The 15,568-nt window shown below is 45.4% G+C and overlaps 1 protein-coding gene across 6 annotated transcripts in view; it reads left to right on the forward strand.

Moving 5' to 3' along the window:
* Positions 1-15,568, forward strand: part of plxna4 (plexin A4) — a 256,250-nt gene that overhangs the window by 4,833 nt on the left and 235,849 nt on the right. The window contains exon 1 of one of the 6 annotated variants that reach the window (XM_029116986.2): positions 3,854-3,877. The exons of 1 other annotated variant lie outside the window; for it this stretch is intronic. The gene's annotated coding sequence lies outside the window, so the exon portion shown is untranslated. Of the gene's footprint in view, positions 1-3,853; positions 3,878-5,834; positions 6,461-15,568 lie in introns of those variants that run through there. 4 more of the 6 variants (XM_034290062.1, XM_029116987.2, XM_029116983.2 and 1 more) reach the window with 4 other exon arrangements.

Here is a 15,568-nt window from a genome sequence, read left to right on the forward strand (position 1 = left end):
TTGCTCCTTGGGGTTTAAGGCCGGGTGTCTCTGTAAAAGAACTTTGTGACAACTGCTGTTGTAAAAAGGGTTTTATAAATACATTTGATTGATTACCTGTGACTATAGGAAATGTTATGATGATATCACAGGATTGGTGCTTCAGATTTGTTTATACCAGGATTTAGAATTTGTTATATATAGCAGTAAATTGAATAGAAAGTGATGCCCCAGTCAAAGATTGTTCTGTTCTGGACACCAGCTTTAATGTATTTAATCTTTTTAGATCATTTTGAATCAATGTTTTCTGGAACTCATCTCATGGAAGGCTGACAGTTGCATAGCCAGTGGGGTTGATGTTGCTCTCTCCCTGACCAGGTCTAATCTGGCTGTACTCGGTCTACAAAGAACTGGTTGTTGGAGAGTCATTTTGGAATTACTCACATTGAAACAGTTTGGGAACCCCTTTTAATTGTTTCTTCAAGAACCCTTTAAAGAAACCTTTTGGCGTTGATATTTGAGAGGTTAGATTCTTAAAATAATAATTTTGAGGAACAATAAAATGTCTTTAAAAACCCTTTGACATGTTTCCTTTAAGAAGAAAGGTTTGCTCCATAGTTTCAATTAAGAAGGATCTTTCAATATCCTTTTTTTGTGTGGGCTTATAGCCCGGGGAGATGATGTCATGTGAAATATTGCCGAGAACAAGCAAGTGATAGACAGAGAGGGTAAACGTTTGTGCCTGTAATGTTTACTTAGAATTTCTGATTGTTGATTTCACTTTTGTTTATTGTTATTTGGTTTATTTATTCCACTTGCTTTGGCAGTGTAGTCAACTGTTTCCCATGCATTGAGAGGTAGAGAGAAATCAAGGAGTAAGACGAAGGGGGAGAGACGAAGACGAGACATAGGAAGGGAGACGGGGGAGGAGGGAGACGGGGGAGAGATGTTGGCACTGCATGTTCCAACACACCCACCCCATACACTCCCACCCAGCTCTCCTGTACAGAACCCTAGGGGGTGCTATGGGGGGGTGTGGGCGACTATCTCCCTGGACAGGCTCCTGGTCCTCTGGAGAGGAGCCTGACAGACACAGCCCTAGCTGACCCCACCCCGCCCCTCCTGAGGAGGCAGGCAGACAGACAGCTGCTGCCCTGATAGGGAGTCTGCCTAGTTGACTGGGTGAATGGGTAATAACCGCACACACACAGACAGACGCACAATCAATCTGTTTGGGTGTTTTAGGGGAACTTAATGAAACCTCGCAGACTTTTCCTGGTTTAAATTTGTCCATAATCATTAGATTCACTTTTATATTGAACCCACCAGTGAATTCCGGAAATGCACAGTCGATGAAATATTCTTCAGTGCCCCATCAAGGAGGCCATCTGTTAGCGAAGGGTGTCAGTGCATATTTACGTGACTCCTCGGAGACAACATTCCCTCCTCTTTTAGTCTTCATTGCAGAATAATTAAAAAAAATGTATTAACATTTTAAACCACATTTATGTTACCACATGCCCTGATCAAGATTGCTCAAACACAGTAATGTTTTTACTAATGCTTGTAAGACTGCCTATAACAAACCGACAGACACACACACGGACACATGCCCAAATGGACACACACACACTCAAACGGACAGGCACGCACAAACAGACACGCGCACACGCCCACACACGCAAACAGACTCACAAAGACATCAGCAGCTCTAATGCAATTTACTGGTCTGTGCTTTATGAGACAAGGTAAAATTTGAAAATGTATCTTAAATCCAAATCGATGGTATATTATTAAAGTGTCATTCATGGTTTCAGTGGTGTTTATAAAATGTGATTAGCTTGGCCACATGCTAATAAATTCAGAGCACTGACGAGGCGGCCCCATACCAACTGCCAGTTATTCTCATGTGATTTAAATCAAACAGAAACCAGCTCCACTGCCAACCAATGGCAGACACTTTTATGAAGACGGAAACTCTAAATCCAGCTCTGCCATTGGCAGACCATAAATATTACAGTCTCCAGTATATAGAAAGAACTTGGAAATGTACCATAAAGTGGGCATCTACACGTTGTTCTGGATGATTTAAAGGTGGATGTCTGCCTGCAGTGTTGTGTAATAGTGGGACAGATGTGGGATGAAGGTCCCTTATGGTAAAACATGTCTCCTGGGCCGGGCACTCTAGAGACCTGACTTCTGTTCAGTCCCCTCTCTCTCTCTCTCTCTCTCTCTCTCTCTCTCTTTCCCCCACTCCCTTGCTCCCTTTATGTTGCTCCCTCCTATCCACTCCCTTTGCTGTCACGCTTCTGTCTCTCTCCCCATCTTTGCCTTTCTCCCCCCCCCTCTCTCTTTCTCTCTCTCCATCCCTCCTTCACTCCCCTCCCTCGCAACCCCCCCCCCCCTTTCTGTCACCCCTCTCCCCCACGCGTTAGTCCCCAGTCACACTTCGCGGGGGTTCCTCGTACAGCTGTGCATCAGTATGACGCACGCACGCGCCCACACATACACACGTAAAAACACGCACGCAGAGTTGCTAGGGTTACACTCGGGCCAGCCGGCTTCAGGGCGACGCACATACAGACGCACACCCATACGAACAAGCGCGGACTCATGCGCGCGCACGCGTTTCTGCCCAGTTGCCTCCACATGAAGGTGCTTGGCGGAAGTCATTCAGACGCCCGGTGACCCAGTCCCATTCGGAAGGCAGAGTTGGGTCGGTGCTGCCCTGCCCTCTTGTCTGATAGAGGCCCTGATGGGGAACTGTGACTTCCCTTTTTTCCTTATCTCAGTGTGGGCCGGCTGCTGGGCGCCTGCTTTATTCCCACCACTCCAAGTTCTCATGGCCGGTTCCTCGTCCATCTACCCACAGCCAGAGGGCAGCACCCTAGGTTCTCATGGTCGGAGCCTATCTGAGGTGTGAGTTGTATTGTCTCCGTACAGGGTTCTCTGGGATATTCTCTTTGAGGCGTAACATAGGTAGAATGATGACGATCTGTGTATGTTGTTTCCCTTTAGCTCTAAAGCCCGTTGTATGTGGGAGTGTCCCCAGTATGAAGCCCCCCCCCCCCCCCCCACATGGGTGTTGCTGCACCAGAATGTTTTCCAGCACCTCGGAGCATGCCGCTGTCCTGCCATGGTGACACCCACGATGGAATGGGTTGAATGGCTCACCAGACTATTGACTGCCATTGTTCTACCAGGCTGTCAATATGTCGTGTTGTCCGTCGGTTCCCATTTCTTCAGTTCTTTCCCGTATTGACTGACTGTGATGAAGAGAAACATGTCATATCAGGGCCTTGGTTGTGCCGTCATTAGTGAAGCGAACTAGAATTTTTTTTTTTTTCCTTTGTGCGTTTTCAGTTCTGAATGGATGGATCCGTTGTGGTGGTTGAGAAACGGGGCCAATGCAGGACGGATCAGGGTAATAACCTACAGTGTTTCAATCAGCGGGGCTGGATTTGACCAGCCAGCCGCCCGCACACAGCCCACGCAGCGCCCACTCTGACACGCACAATGTCAACGGACGTGTCTGAATTGATTTATTTATTGCTGCTGTGTACAGCCTGTTCCCGGTGTGTAACCTCTTCATTTGTAAACATTTCGTATGTCCTTCTGCACGTTAGCGGGCGTCTTTTATAATTGGTTGGATGACCTTGGGATTCAACCAGAAGCAGGTCTGCGTCATTATTATAGCTTTTTCAAGTCATTGTCCAGGAGCCATGTAGCCCACATGCACGGTCAAGTCAGTTCACTGTATGATGTGGTCACTTACTGGACCTGGACAGGTCCTATAGACATTGTGTGTCCTCTGGGAGAAGACGTCCATGCCTTGAATACACTTTGCTGAAACTATGGAACCTTTTGAAGTGACAAAGCCTCAGAGAGCACTCAACAGGTAATTAAATGTATTTCCATATTTTGAAGTTTTCCATGCACATTAATTCATGTCAATACAGACTGCATAAGATTAATTCACTTAAATCAATTAAACTACAAAAATAATTCAATTTGCGCTCTTTTCGAGACGCCTGTGATCCTTGGAGAGCTGAGACAGGAGCTCCCACTATTAGGATATGGACAGTTCCTCCGTATCCTTGTGCAGCCCACGATTCAACACAGCATGCTTTTGAACGGCTCATAATGACTCTGACATTTTCTCAAGGAGCATTTTTTGCTGATAATGTTCAGTTTTGTCCTTGAGACTATAGTTTGTGTTTTTGGTCACTTGGTAACTTATGACCTTGTGACCTGAATCATAAAGATCTTCACACAAGGCTCTGCTTTTGATCAATTATGGCAAGCCCCGAGACACATTTGTTGTTGTGTCATTTCCCAAAGCATGTTTAGTTATTTGACAGTTTCCAGGATTAAAACTTAACCTTCACCATCTTATGTCCAAATGAAAAAAAGTTTATATAAACAACCAATAATTAATAGCCACAATAGTATGTCAGCTCCATTCTATTAACAGTAATAGTAATAGTATTCAAATTATTATATTATACAAACAGAAGCATACATCAACAACAACAAAAATATTTTATTTAATGCAATGACTTTTAAAGGTCAACTTTTCCAATCAATTGGGCATTCATATTTAATAGATATTGCTACAACCTCCGGATGTACGCTTGGAATTTGTGAATGTTACTGCTGTCTGAAGGAGTAGTGTGGGTCTTGTAAAGTAAGCTGATCTTTCAGTTAATTGCATAATTTAAGTTAATGCATTTATTTAAAAAAATGAGTACCAATTGATTTGTCTTATGTTTGAAGACACATTTTAAACTAACAGTTGTGTTTCAGAAGTTCACGTATCTCACGTTGTATGCGTGATTGTCAAGCTTCAGAAGGTGAACATTTATTGAACTCAATATTGTCCAATGGTTTGATGTACGTTTCATGCGAGCCTGCACTGACAAAAAAAAACAACGGCAGTTCTTGATTGGCCTGCAGGTGGAGCTATAATGCAGTTTTTCAAAGCGCTGAGCCCTGAAGTGTGAGCTGGGAGAGAGGACGAGAAGCTGCAGGTCAGGACAGTTGCAGTTTTTTTTTTAACCTGCCGGGACAGCTATTTAGAGATGTGATATAGACCTAAAGTGGGCTACCGATGAGAAAATAACATGTAAGAAGATAATTTTAATATAGAATTGTTTTGTTCTGATTATCGTTGGTAGGCCTATTCGACATCAATGAGCCTTTTGCAAATATATGACTTTAAGCTAATTGTTCCACTTTGGAAAATAATAACTCTGTTTTGTAAATGTTATGTTACTGGTTGTTTTTAGTCCTAGCTCAATTTGTCTTGTGGATCCTATTATGAACAATGTGACTATTAATCCTAATTGGTAAGGCGCAAATTTGTAATGTAGGCTAAACAAATCATTTTTAGGCTATAATATGGTAATACAGCCCTACTTTTTTATTTTAATGAAGTCTTACTTAAAAGGCTTTTCTAGTTTTGAATATTATTGCAAAGGCAATCATTATTAGGACCACTTGGAAGCCCGTCTCTTGATTAGCTATTATACATTTGAAAAATATAATCGACGACAAAATAACAATCCCTTGACAGAGACCAATTGTCTTAATTACAATTAATTTGCCTAAGCTCAGTGATCCTCTGATTAGATATTTAAATTCGACGAGAATTTCACTCCGTATTGTAGCCTATTCCCGTGTAGGCCTAGGTTATTCCCTTTGGCATCGACTTATCCCCTTCACGCCGGAATGAATGCATTACATAAAATACTTTCGTCGGCTGCGGGCTTGTAGCATATGTCTCTCGGATATGCGAGCTTCGCTTCGGTGATCGCTGGCAGGGACATTTCACAATTAGCCCAATCACAGCCCTAGATCCGAGATGTCACCGCGGGCGAGTCAGAAGGCTTGGTAAAACAAGACAGCCCTTGCGTCCGGGTAAAGCGCCATCCACTCAAATCCCTGCCCAGTTACTCAGTGTCAGCTGTGAACCTGCAAACTCAAAAAGCACGCTCTCTCTCTCTTTACTCTCTGGCCGCAACATCACACAACGCCTTTCAAACATCAAGGAGCATCGCACTGAGTGTGCTATTGCGCGATACAAGCCTCCTGCGGAATCCTATAGTGCAGCGATTTTCAAGGCATAAAGTCCACGCTTGGGATGGGAGGTGTTACGAGTCTGCCGGGTTTGTGTGTACTCGGAGCGGCATAGTTGCTTGAGAGGGACTCGCTGTTCCGGAGTGTTGATGGAATTCTCGTGCTGCTTTCCTTCGCAATGGGATTCGCATGCTTTTGAACTAACACGTAGAAACCGGGGATTTAAAACGGACCAAGTTATAAAGAAGCCTTGCAGTCCTGTGGATTAAGATATCAAAAGGCGTTTATTTTTATGTGTCTCGTTGTTAATTGGAAGTAAACGAGTTGGTGTTCCTCGGAACGTGCCTATTACCGCAGTGTCAATGCGACTGCGGCTGTGAACAGATATCCGCAGCGACTACAGGTAAGGACGGGCTCGTAACTAGGGTGGTCATATAACGGGACTGTGGTTTTAGGTGTTTATTGTGGATTTCAGAAAGTATTGCGGTTGCTTCTGCGCCAGGTATAGGCGCGTGTTGGCTATGTTCTCACGCAGTAGGGCTACAGCCATTCCGCGCCGAGAGCACTGCACCAGATCTTCCTTCTGCGCGTTTGGGATTTCAGTAAAAAAAATGAACATTTCCCACCGTCGTCACACCGCATCCCTGATATAGAATAAGATTGGCTTTTGTGTTTAAATGCTATTCTATGCGCAATTATTGTGCGTGTGTACGTCGCTTCGCGTGTGATGTGTTAAGCGACTTGATTTTTAGCATTTACTTGCCCAAATTCGTAAGGCGTCTGTCCGTGCTGAACTCTGGAATTGGTAAAGTGATTTTAAAGGATTGTTGCCTATAAGGTGGCCGAATTTCGCAGTATGTACCTCTACCTTTGCAGCAGGCAATGTGACATGTAGCTATTGCAGACCATCGGGGTCTCTTTCCCCACCACTCTCTCGGCATCTCCTCGATATAACAGCCTTGTGCAATGACATCAAATAATTCACATTCCTCTATGTAGGCTAATTGATGTCTTATATAATTTAACCTCGCATAGAGGGTCAGCACGGCCTATATAATGTGCATAATGTCTCAGTTTTCATACCTGCTCTAACTTGTAAAAGCGCACGTCGCATCATGCATCATTTATCGTAACCTCGAATGGCACACCTCACTTAGCGGTAGTTGGTAGGGGTTGCTGGAGATAAGTTGCGGTCTACATTGCCGAGCGTCGGGCAACTCTATTCCAATGCCCCAGAAATATGAACGACACGGTTGTGCTTTGGGATGGAGCCTCAAGGCTTCTCTGGTCAAGTAATTTAGTTTTTCCATGTAGGCTATTCTTTGATTTTCTAGTATACTGTCGCTTAGGTTTGGAAAACAACTGATAATATGGTCTAATATTTCGAAATTGGCCTACTTGAGAATTGAACAATATATTATTGCGCAGCTTTAGGATATTCAGTTTATTATGTTGATAGCCTAGGCGCCGGTGTCGGTGAGCATGCAAATCGAGCAACTGATAGCTTTAAGTCAAAAAGTAATTTCACTTCAATCTTAATCTTTTATTGAAATCTAACGTAGAATAAAAATCCAGCATACTTGAATATACATTTACAGTAGCCTAATATATAGCTGTACTAATTAATGAATGTATTATTGACCGTTTAGTTTTTCTTATTAGCTATAATATTACATTTCTCACACATTTAACCCAAAATACCCCGGGTTCTTGTGGGTAACTCTGTATTATGTGTACTATAAATCTGGCTAAAAGCCTGGAGCCCATATCTGCTCACACAGAGCTCGTGAGATTGCGTTCGAGGAAGCAGCCGCTGCCTTGCGGATACTGCTTCGAGCAGCTACGTAGTCCAGTCTGGGGTTATGGGAGCACCAGCGTCAAGAAGAGGACGAACGCTTTCGTTATTAGCCTGTGGTCATACTACCAGACTACAGCTACCACGGGGTCATGTACTGTAGTAGACTACCTGGAGGCGCGCATATCCAATATCCAGTCACTACCACTAGCTCTCCAGACCCTAGAAAGCATTGCTCCCTCGCTTTTTGTTGAGAGAGAGAGAGAGTGTGTGTGTGTGTGTGTAGATCCTTGACTCGCAGTGCATCTTTAAGGCAACCCTCCGTCCCTTTCTCACTCTCTTTCTCCCCTCCCTTTGGCTCTCCGTACACCTCGCTCCTCATATTCTTCCCTTTCTCTCTCCCCCTTAACTCTCGCTGTCCTCTTTCCTTCACGCTTTCACTCGTCCTTCTCTCCCACTCTTCCTTTCTCTCTCCTTACCCCATCAGCTCTACTCTTTCCTTTTTGTCTTTCCCCCCTCCCTCTCTCTCTCCTTCTGTATCCCCCCCCCCCACCCGACTCTCTCTCCTCCCTATCTTGTGCAGTCACTTTCCAGCAGCAGCTGCTGTTTGAGCCTATACAAAATACGGATCACAGCAGCAGCTCTATCCTAAAGGCTCTGTCTGTCTCGTCCATCTGCAGTGCAGCAGCATCTACTCAGTCCTACAGATGTGGCAAAATGTATTGACCACCCGGGACACTTAGTGAATATTTAAATGTATTTTCAGTAGGATTTCTTTACACTATAAATTGAGGTTTTCAATGTTGCGTGAGCGATTTAAGTTGTATGACGGGAAAATAACATGGGCAAAATCATAGACATGGTTCTTTTAGCCATGAGTGAGGTTTATGCATATTTATACCGGCAATGTGGACCAATGTTCAGGAGTACACTGCTAAAGTTCTCCAAATGTCTGAGGGGTGCTCTCCACCAATGGCTGTTTTCTGCTCTCACCATGTTTATGAAGTTATTTTAGACCTGGACGCTTCACCCAACATTCCAGAACAGTCCAGCTGTGGTTTTTGAACCATTCCAGGCTGCTTTTTGTACTTGTTTGTTTTGGTTTTCTGTCCTGCCGGTCATCCCGTAATCTTGACGTCGGGACCCTGGATGGAACATTGCACTTGAAAACAACCTGATAATCGTCTGGTGATATGACATGTCATTGCACTCAATCAAGGCCACGAGTACCAGAGGCCAAAAAACAACTGCTCAGTCATCTATTCTGCCTCCCCCATTGTGCGTTTTTTCTTTTTATTTGGTTCTTGGTGAACACAGAAACACCCCACTTCTGTTGAAGACACTAGAAAGGCCAGTTGAACTGTGAGCTGTGTTCACAAGCATTTCAGAAAATGATGTGCTATGTGTTATTACTTGGCAGTTTATAGATCATGTATGTGTTATTACATGACAGTTTATAGATTATGTACATCTTATTACGTGACAGTTTATCGATTGTGCACGTGTCTTTACACTACAGTTTATAGAATATGTATGTGTTATTACACAACGACCTGTAGATTGTTGTTACAATACAGCCTGTATGTTTATGTCTGTGTGACATTCAGAGATGTCATAGGGTTGTATTCTCAGTAGCTGCAGTATGCTAATGTGAGACCCCATCCAACTGGTGACAGGGTCTGATTGGCTCTTCATAGGGTAGTGCCGGGAGACTAGGAAAGGGTCGTTGGGTCATCAGCTGTTACCATATAGGAGTTGCGTGTTGGTAGAACCTGAATGGACCAAAGCACTTACGATACATTCTTAATTAAGTACTGTCAGATTCAGCATTTAATGATCGTTGCTGGTCTATCTGCTGTTCATCTGTGCCTCAGACACTCTCCACTTGTGTGGGAATTACGCTTTTTGTATGTGTGTGTGTGTGTGTGTGTGTGTGTGTCCATCCATGGATGGCAGAGTGGAACAGCTGGCATAGGTTTAGGTGACTGTACCTGGAAGCAGCTGAAGCACTGGGCCTGCCTGGCCGTGGATGGCAGAGGAACTTGCGGGCTGGCCTCTCCTAGCATTGTGTGTGTGTGTGTGTGTGTGCGCGCACTCTTCCCTGCGTCGGTCCTGCCGACACAGTAGGGCACGTTATTTCAAGGGAAACATTTAGTTCCCAGCACACACTGCTAATCCTTCAGCCATCGTCTCTGAGTCGCTCACGGCTCGGTGCCTCGCGACTCAGCTAGCAGCGTTGAGTCTGCTGGCACCCAGGCCCGTCTGCGGTCTTTCAGCCCCCCGCCTATTGGACTTGAACAGCAGCGTTTATCGGCCCGCGAGCGCTTCATGTTGACACACTAGCCCCTGTTTGTTGGCTGCGGTTGAGGCTGGAATTTGGACCTGGACTCCCTGACCTTGTCAATGCTGTGACAGCCTTGTTTTGTTGAGATTAGGTGCTGCGCAGTTAAAAAAAAACAACGGCAAAAACTATTTGAGACGTGTGTGAATGATATCTCTGCAATGACACAAATGTTGCTCAGTAGCCAAAGCAGAAGTTTGGACACGCCCCCGCGCACTCACGTCCAATTATACGTGTTACTCGCTAGACTTTTTGAATGCTCATTAGCGAGAGACACCGTGGCGTGAGGCAGAATGATGGGTCTGTGGATTCTGTCTCAATGGAGGGCTCGGTTTGTTGTTGTGTGTGGGTTGGTGTGTGTTTGTGAAACTACCACCCCCACTGGGTTAAGACGCGGCGCTATGAGGTGGCGGTCCATGAAAGGCTTTAGTCTATATGGATGATGTATTTCAGAGCAGATTGACAGCCCATCAGTGATCAATGATCACAAGCTTGGTGTTGTTTCACCTTGGCTTCTGGATTCTACAGCCAAAATAGGACCTGGAAACTAATTAAACCTTTGTATGTACCCAGAAAATATGCCTTAATGCTGGGCAGAGTGCTGACACTGATTTCTGCAGGGAGAAATCAATATTTGTCGTTGCGTTGTACTTAATGAGAATCTTTGTTCCTCAGAATTGGTTTACTCAGTCTGTGAGAGAGAGCACCACCTGCGGATGTGACTGTTCATTGGGATTGTGTGTGTGTGTGTGTGTGTGTGTGTGTGTTTAATGACGAGTGTGTGGTTTCCCTCCAGTCAGAAACACAGTGTGACCTTGGTAGTAGGTGAGCCCTAATTGGCAGCTACAGGTCAGGGAGTCGCCAGGAACACACTGGACATTTCTCTCCTTCTCGGTTTCTCCCTCCCTCCCTGTCTCTCTCTCCTCTGTTTCTCCCTCGCTTTCCATTCCCCTCTTCTCCCTCAGCTCTCGTTGTCTGGCTGTTATGGACTGTATGACTCACCGTCCTCCCTGAATCCCTGTTGTCCCTGTTGTCTCTCTCTCTGTCTTTCTCTGTGTCTCTCTTCTGTATGACTGTATCACCTATCCTGGTATATGTGGAGTGTGTGGTTCTGTATGACTGTAGTTGGTAGAGCATGGAGCTTGTAATGTCAGAATAGTAGGCTTCCATTCACTTGGCCGCGGGAAATGGATGCACTCATTACTGTAAGACGCTTCAGATAAAAGTGCCTACTGAGTGACATGTACGATTATATTATTAACAGTTGTCTTTCTGAGCGAGGCCATTCTGTGACACACTGAGGAGTTGTTTTCCTATTCTTCTAGGTCCCTGTAGATATAACGGCAGGCTGACATGCCTAAATAAACAGTTTTCAGATGATGCTCTGCCTCACTATCTGCTTTATGTTTGTTTGTGTCCAGCTGAGCATGACAAGCAATAAATTAGTTTTGTTTCAGATGCATGAAATGATGAGAAGATTGCAGACTGCCAGAATGCATTTCTCAGTCCCATTTGCTGTCGCCGCTGTTTGAAGTCCACTCGAGGATTAGGCCTAATTCTGTTTTCATCAGTGCGACAAGAGCAGGCAAGCGCACACACACACACACGCAGACAGACAGACACAGACAAACACACACACAGACACACAGACACACATACACATACACACTCTCTCTACATATATATCAATCTAACACATCAAGGGTATCATATCAACCATAGTCTCAAAGCTCTCCGTCCATACAATATAAGCCCCACTCAGAGTATTCAATAGTATCTCCCCTCCATGCCCCACAACAGGAAAGACCTCTAAAACACTCATAACTGTCAGCAGTTTTCTTATAATTTCATACATTCAACAAATGGAGCTCATTTTCAGGCTCCTCAGGAAGAGCTGAAAGTGGTAAAGTACACTTCAGTAACTGTCCTAAATCTAGGGCCATGTCAGATGAGCAGTGTAACAACATGCATCCACAGAGAGTTAAAAGTGAGAAGGAAACAAGCAGTGACCAAGACCAACATATAAATATAATGTATATAGTATATGGATACAAATATCGAGAGACCAAGAGAGATGGGGAGGAAAAAAGCGAGAGACAAGCCGGAGTGAAAGATGGGGGAGAGCGACAGAGAAAAGATCGAGAGAGAAAGATTGGGGGTGAGATAGAGATAAAGGGTAATGACACCATCTTTCACTGGCCCTCATCCCTCTGTGCGTCGTCCTTCCTCTGAACATTATCCGGGGGTGTCAGTAGGGTGTCTGTATGCAGTGTTACCGCGGTAATTCAGACACATCACTCGCGCGGAGACCCCGCCGAGCCGGCAGAGCCGTAACAGAACGGGGTGTGACTTAACACTGCCTCGGGAGGCTCCATAATGTACGGGCAGCATATGCCACTGCCAGGCCCGCTGATGATGGCAGGAGTATCAGTTAAAATGATTTCAAAGGGATTCCGTTGGCATCGGGAAACCTTTCTTTGTATTGCCGAATGCAAATGGAGAATAAGGAAAAGGGTATGAAAATTATAATTAGGGAAATTAAATAAATTATTAGGTGATAATTAAAGGGAAATAAATATCCGGGCATTAACACAGAAACATTGCAGAAGGATGAAGGTGATGTCTGTCTTCGGGTTTCTCTGTGTTTTGATTGTGGTCTGACTTTGTTTCTTTAAGCCAGTCTTGTGGTTGGGTTGTTAATGGCCTGGTTTTGGAGGCTATAGTGCTGCAGCCATTTGATGGGAGCCTGAAGACAGTCACGCTCGGTAATAAAAGGCAGCAGGATCTAGTCTAACCAGCCACATTTAAGGTCAGTGGTTATTCCTGGTCTCGTCTCAGGGTCAGAAACATCTTAAATCCCTGCTCACTATGGTCCTTGAAGCAGACCGTCACATTTGGTCCACTGGGGCTGCCTCAGGGTGACTATGTCTCCAAGTGATTTCTTTTCCGTGTCAGTGTCAGTGGAGTTGGAGAACGCGTGAACACAGTTCTGCAGTGGACACAAAAGGCTGAGCCTCAGGAGATCTCCTCTGTCTCTCGACTTGAGATAGAACCAGCGGGATCTCTCCAGATTCTCATTAATCCACAATGTTTCATTATTCCTCCCTATTGATTTTGTTGCCTTTGTAATTACCGTTCGCGGCAAAGAGGTGGTAATGGGTGATCGTCGATAGGAGTTCACACTGTCTGACTGCCTGTCCGTCCCTGTATCTCGCCTCTGAAACGCTGGGGAGAGTTGATGAATCACAGAAAGCTTCCTTTACTCTGCGCGCACACTGTTTCGGGAAAGAGGCATGCTACATATTGACGTCCTCCTGTGCCGGCCTTGGCTGCCTCATTTCCACGCGCGGTTAGTTTCTGCCGCCCTGCTGCATGCGTTCGATTGCGGCATGTTACAATACAGGCTATTAGACGCCTCAGCCACGGAACACCCCGAAACCCTCAGCTGAATGTGTTCCCATGACAACGTGACCCCCCCCCCCCCTCCACGGTGCAGTTCCCGACAGTCACCTGTGTGAGGACGCTAGTGGGGCGCCGGCGAGCACGCGACGTAGAGACGCACAGGTGTTGATCTGCCGTTTGAGTGACTGGGTTCGGTCGTCTTGGCTCACTACCCACACCTTCCTGTGTCGTGCAAGTTAACACCTTTACTTGTTCGCTGTCGGTGTCAAAAAGTGCCAGTCAGACGATGGTGTTATATTAAAAGGAATGGTTTCAGGACTGCTGATAAGATCACCTGCTGAATGGCTAGAAGGGAAATGTAAAACGTACTGTAGGTGTGTACGTTATCAAGACACGTGCCGGGGAGTGTAATGTTAGCTACCTAGTGGCTTTTGAAATGAGTAAATTACATTTCACAACATGTACAGAATCTCAAATGATGGCTTATATTTGTTGGCGTACAAGGCTAACCAACAAAGGTAGCCTTGTGTTCTCTCATGCCTTACCTTGATTTGCCAGTCCATAGTTGTCCTCGGATTCACTTCCCAGACTCAGACCCTTTGTCCTGTGCTTTAATTTGACCCAGAGCTTTTCTTCTGCGCTTTGATTGGACCCTGAGGCTTTCTTCTGCGATTTCTCTGGACACGGAGCCCCAGGCATTACACCTCGACTACAGGCCTCAACAAGCCTGGCCAGGTTTAAGTTCGGCTTCTTGTAGTGTAGGACTTCAAGCACCGTAGTCAGACGCTCTCTGAGTCTGGGCAAAAGGACATCATCCTCTCAGCGCCTGGATGAAAAGGACATCATCCTCTCAAGCGTAGGGATGAAATGGGAAAGCACTAAGCATCGTGCTCTGTTGTCACGCTTTTATATCCGCCTCCCCCGTTTTGCACTGTCATCTTGATTTTCCTGGAAAGCAGTGATTGGGCTATCCCAGTCCTTCTACCGTCTACCGTTCAACCCAGAACCAGATAGCTGCAGGGTCTGTGTGCGTCTGTGTGTCTTGTTGTCGTGTGTTTGTGTGTGTGTGTTTGTGTGTCTCTGTCCTTTTCTGGGAATAGCAATGCGATCAGGTAAAGCAGGGAGAAAATCAAAGTAAAACAGCCCTGACACTGTGGACGAGGCATGGTGGAGAGGAGCGAGGGATGGATTACTGCTGCCTCCCTGGCAATCCCCCGTGGTACCTCTGGGCCTGGATGGAATGCTTGGAACACAGCCTTCCATGTTGGTGCCTCGGGGCCTCACGAGAGGGGTGTGGAAGGAGAGGGGGAGAGAACGGTGGCGAGGGAAAGTGAGAATATAAGGAAAAGGCAAGGGGAGGGGACCTGAGAAGTGGAGGGAGAGGAATCATCAAATATATTGGATGGTGTTCAGGTTTAACCAATGAGGAGGTGGCAAATATAACAGTGTCAGGCTGTCAACATTAACTCCTGTACGTCTCGAGTTCCGAATGGTAAGTTCAGTATATCTGGAATGAAATTGTAGAAACTGCCTTGAAATTACTTCCCTGGTTTTGCTGAAATTCTATTTGAAGGATTTCAGATTTCCTCCCTATTCCCTTCTAATGCTGGCAGTACTCCAACTGAGATTCTAGGGAAACCAAGGACTATATTGTAAGTTCTTACAGTAGACCACAGAGTCTTATAGGAGGCCGCAGGCTTACAGTACATCACACACATCCCAGTATTAATGTGTGTGTATGACTGTATGAAACTGTGTCTATGAAACAGTGTTTGATCCAGGGTGCCTCACAGAGACGTTTCCTCTCCGGATTTATGATCTTCAGAGTCATTTAACCGTCACTGTCATCGCTCTCCGTCCTCCTCAAAGACCCATCTTTGTCCCGCTCAGCCGTCAACGTCTGAATATGACGCCAAGAAAACCACGTGCCTGTCTGTGTGTGGATGTGTGTTTGTGTGTAACCCTTTTCTAAA

The sequence above is a fragment of the Esox lucius genome, chromosome 23 (genome assembly GCF_011004845.1).
Source record: "Esox lucius isolate fEsoLuc1 chromosome 23, fEsoLuc1.pri, whole genome shotgun sequence".
NCBI lineage: Eukaryota > Metazoa > Chordata > Actinopteri > Esociformes > Esocidae > Esox > Esox lucius.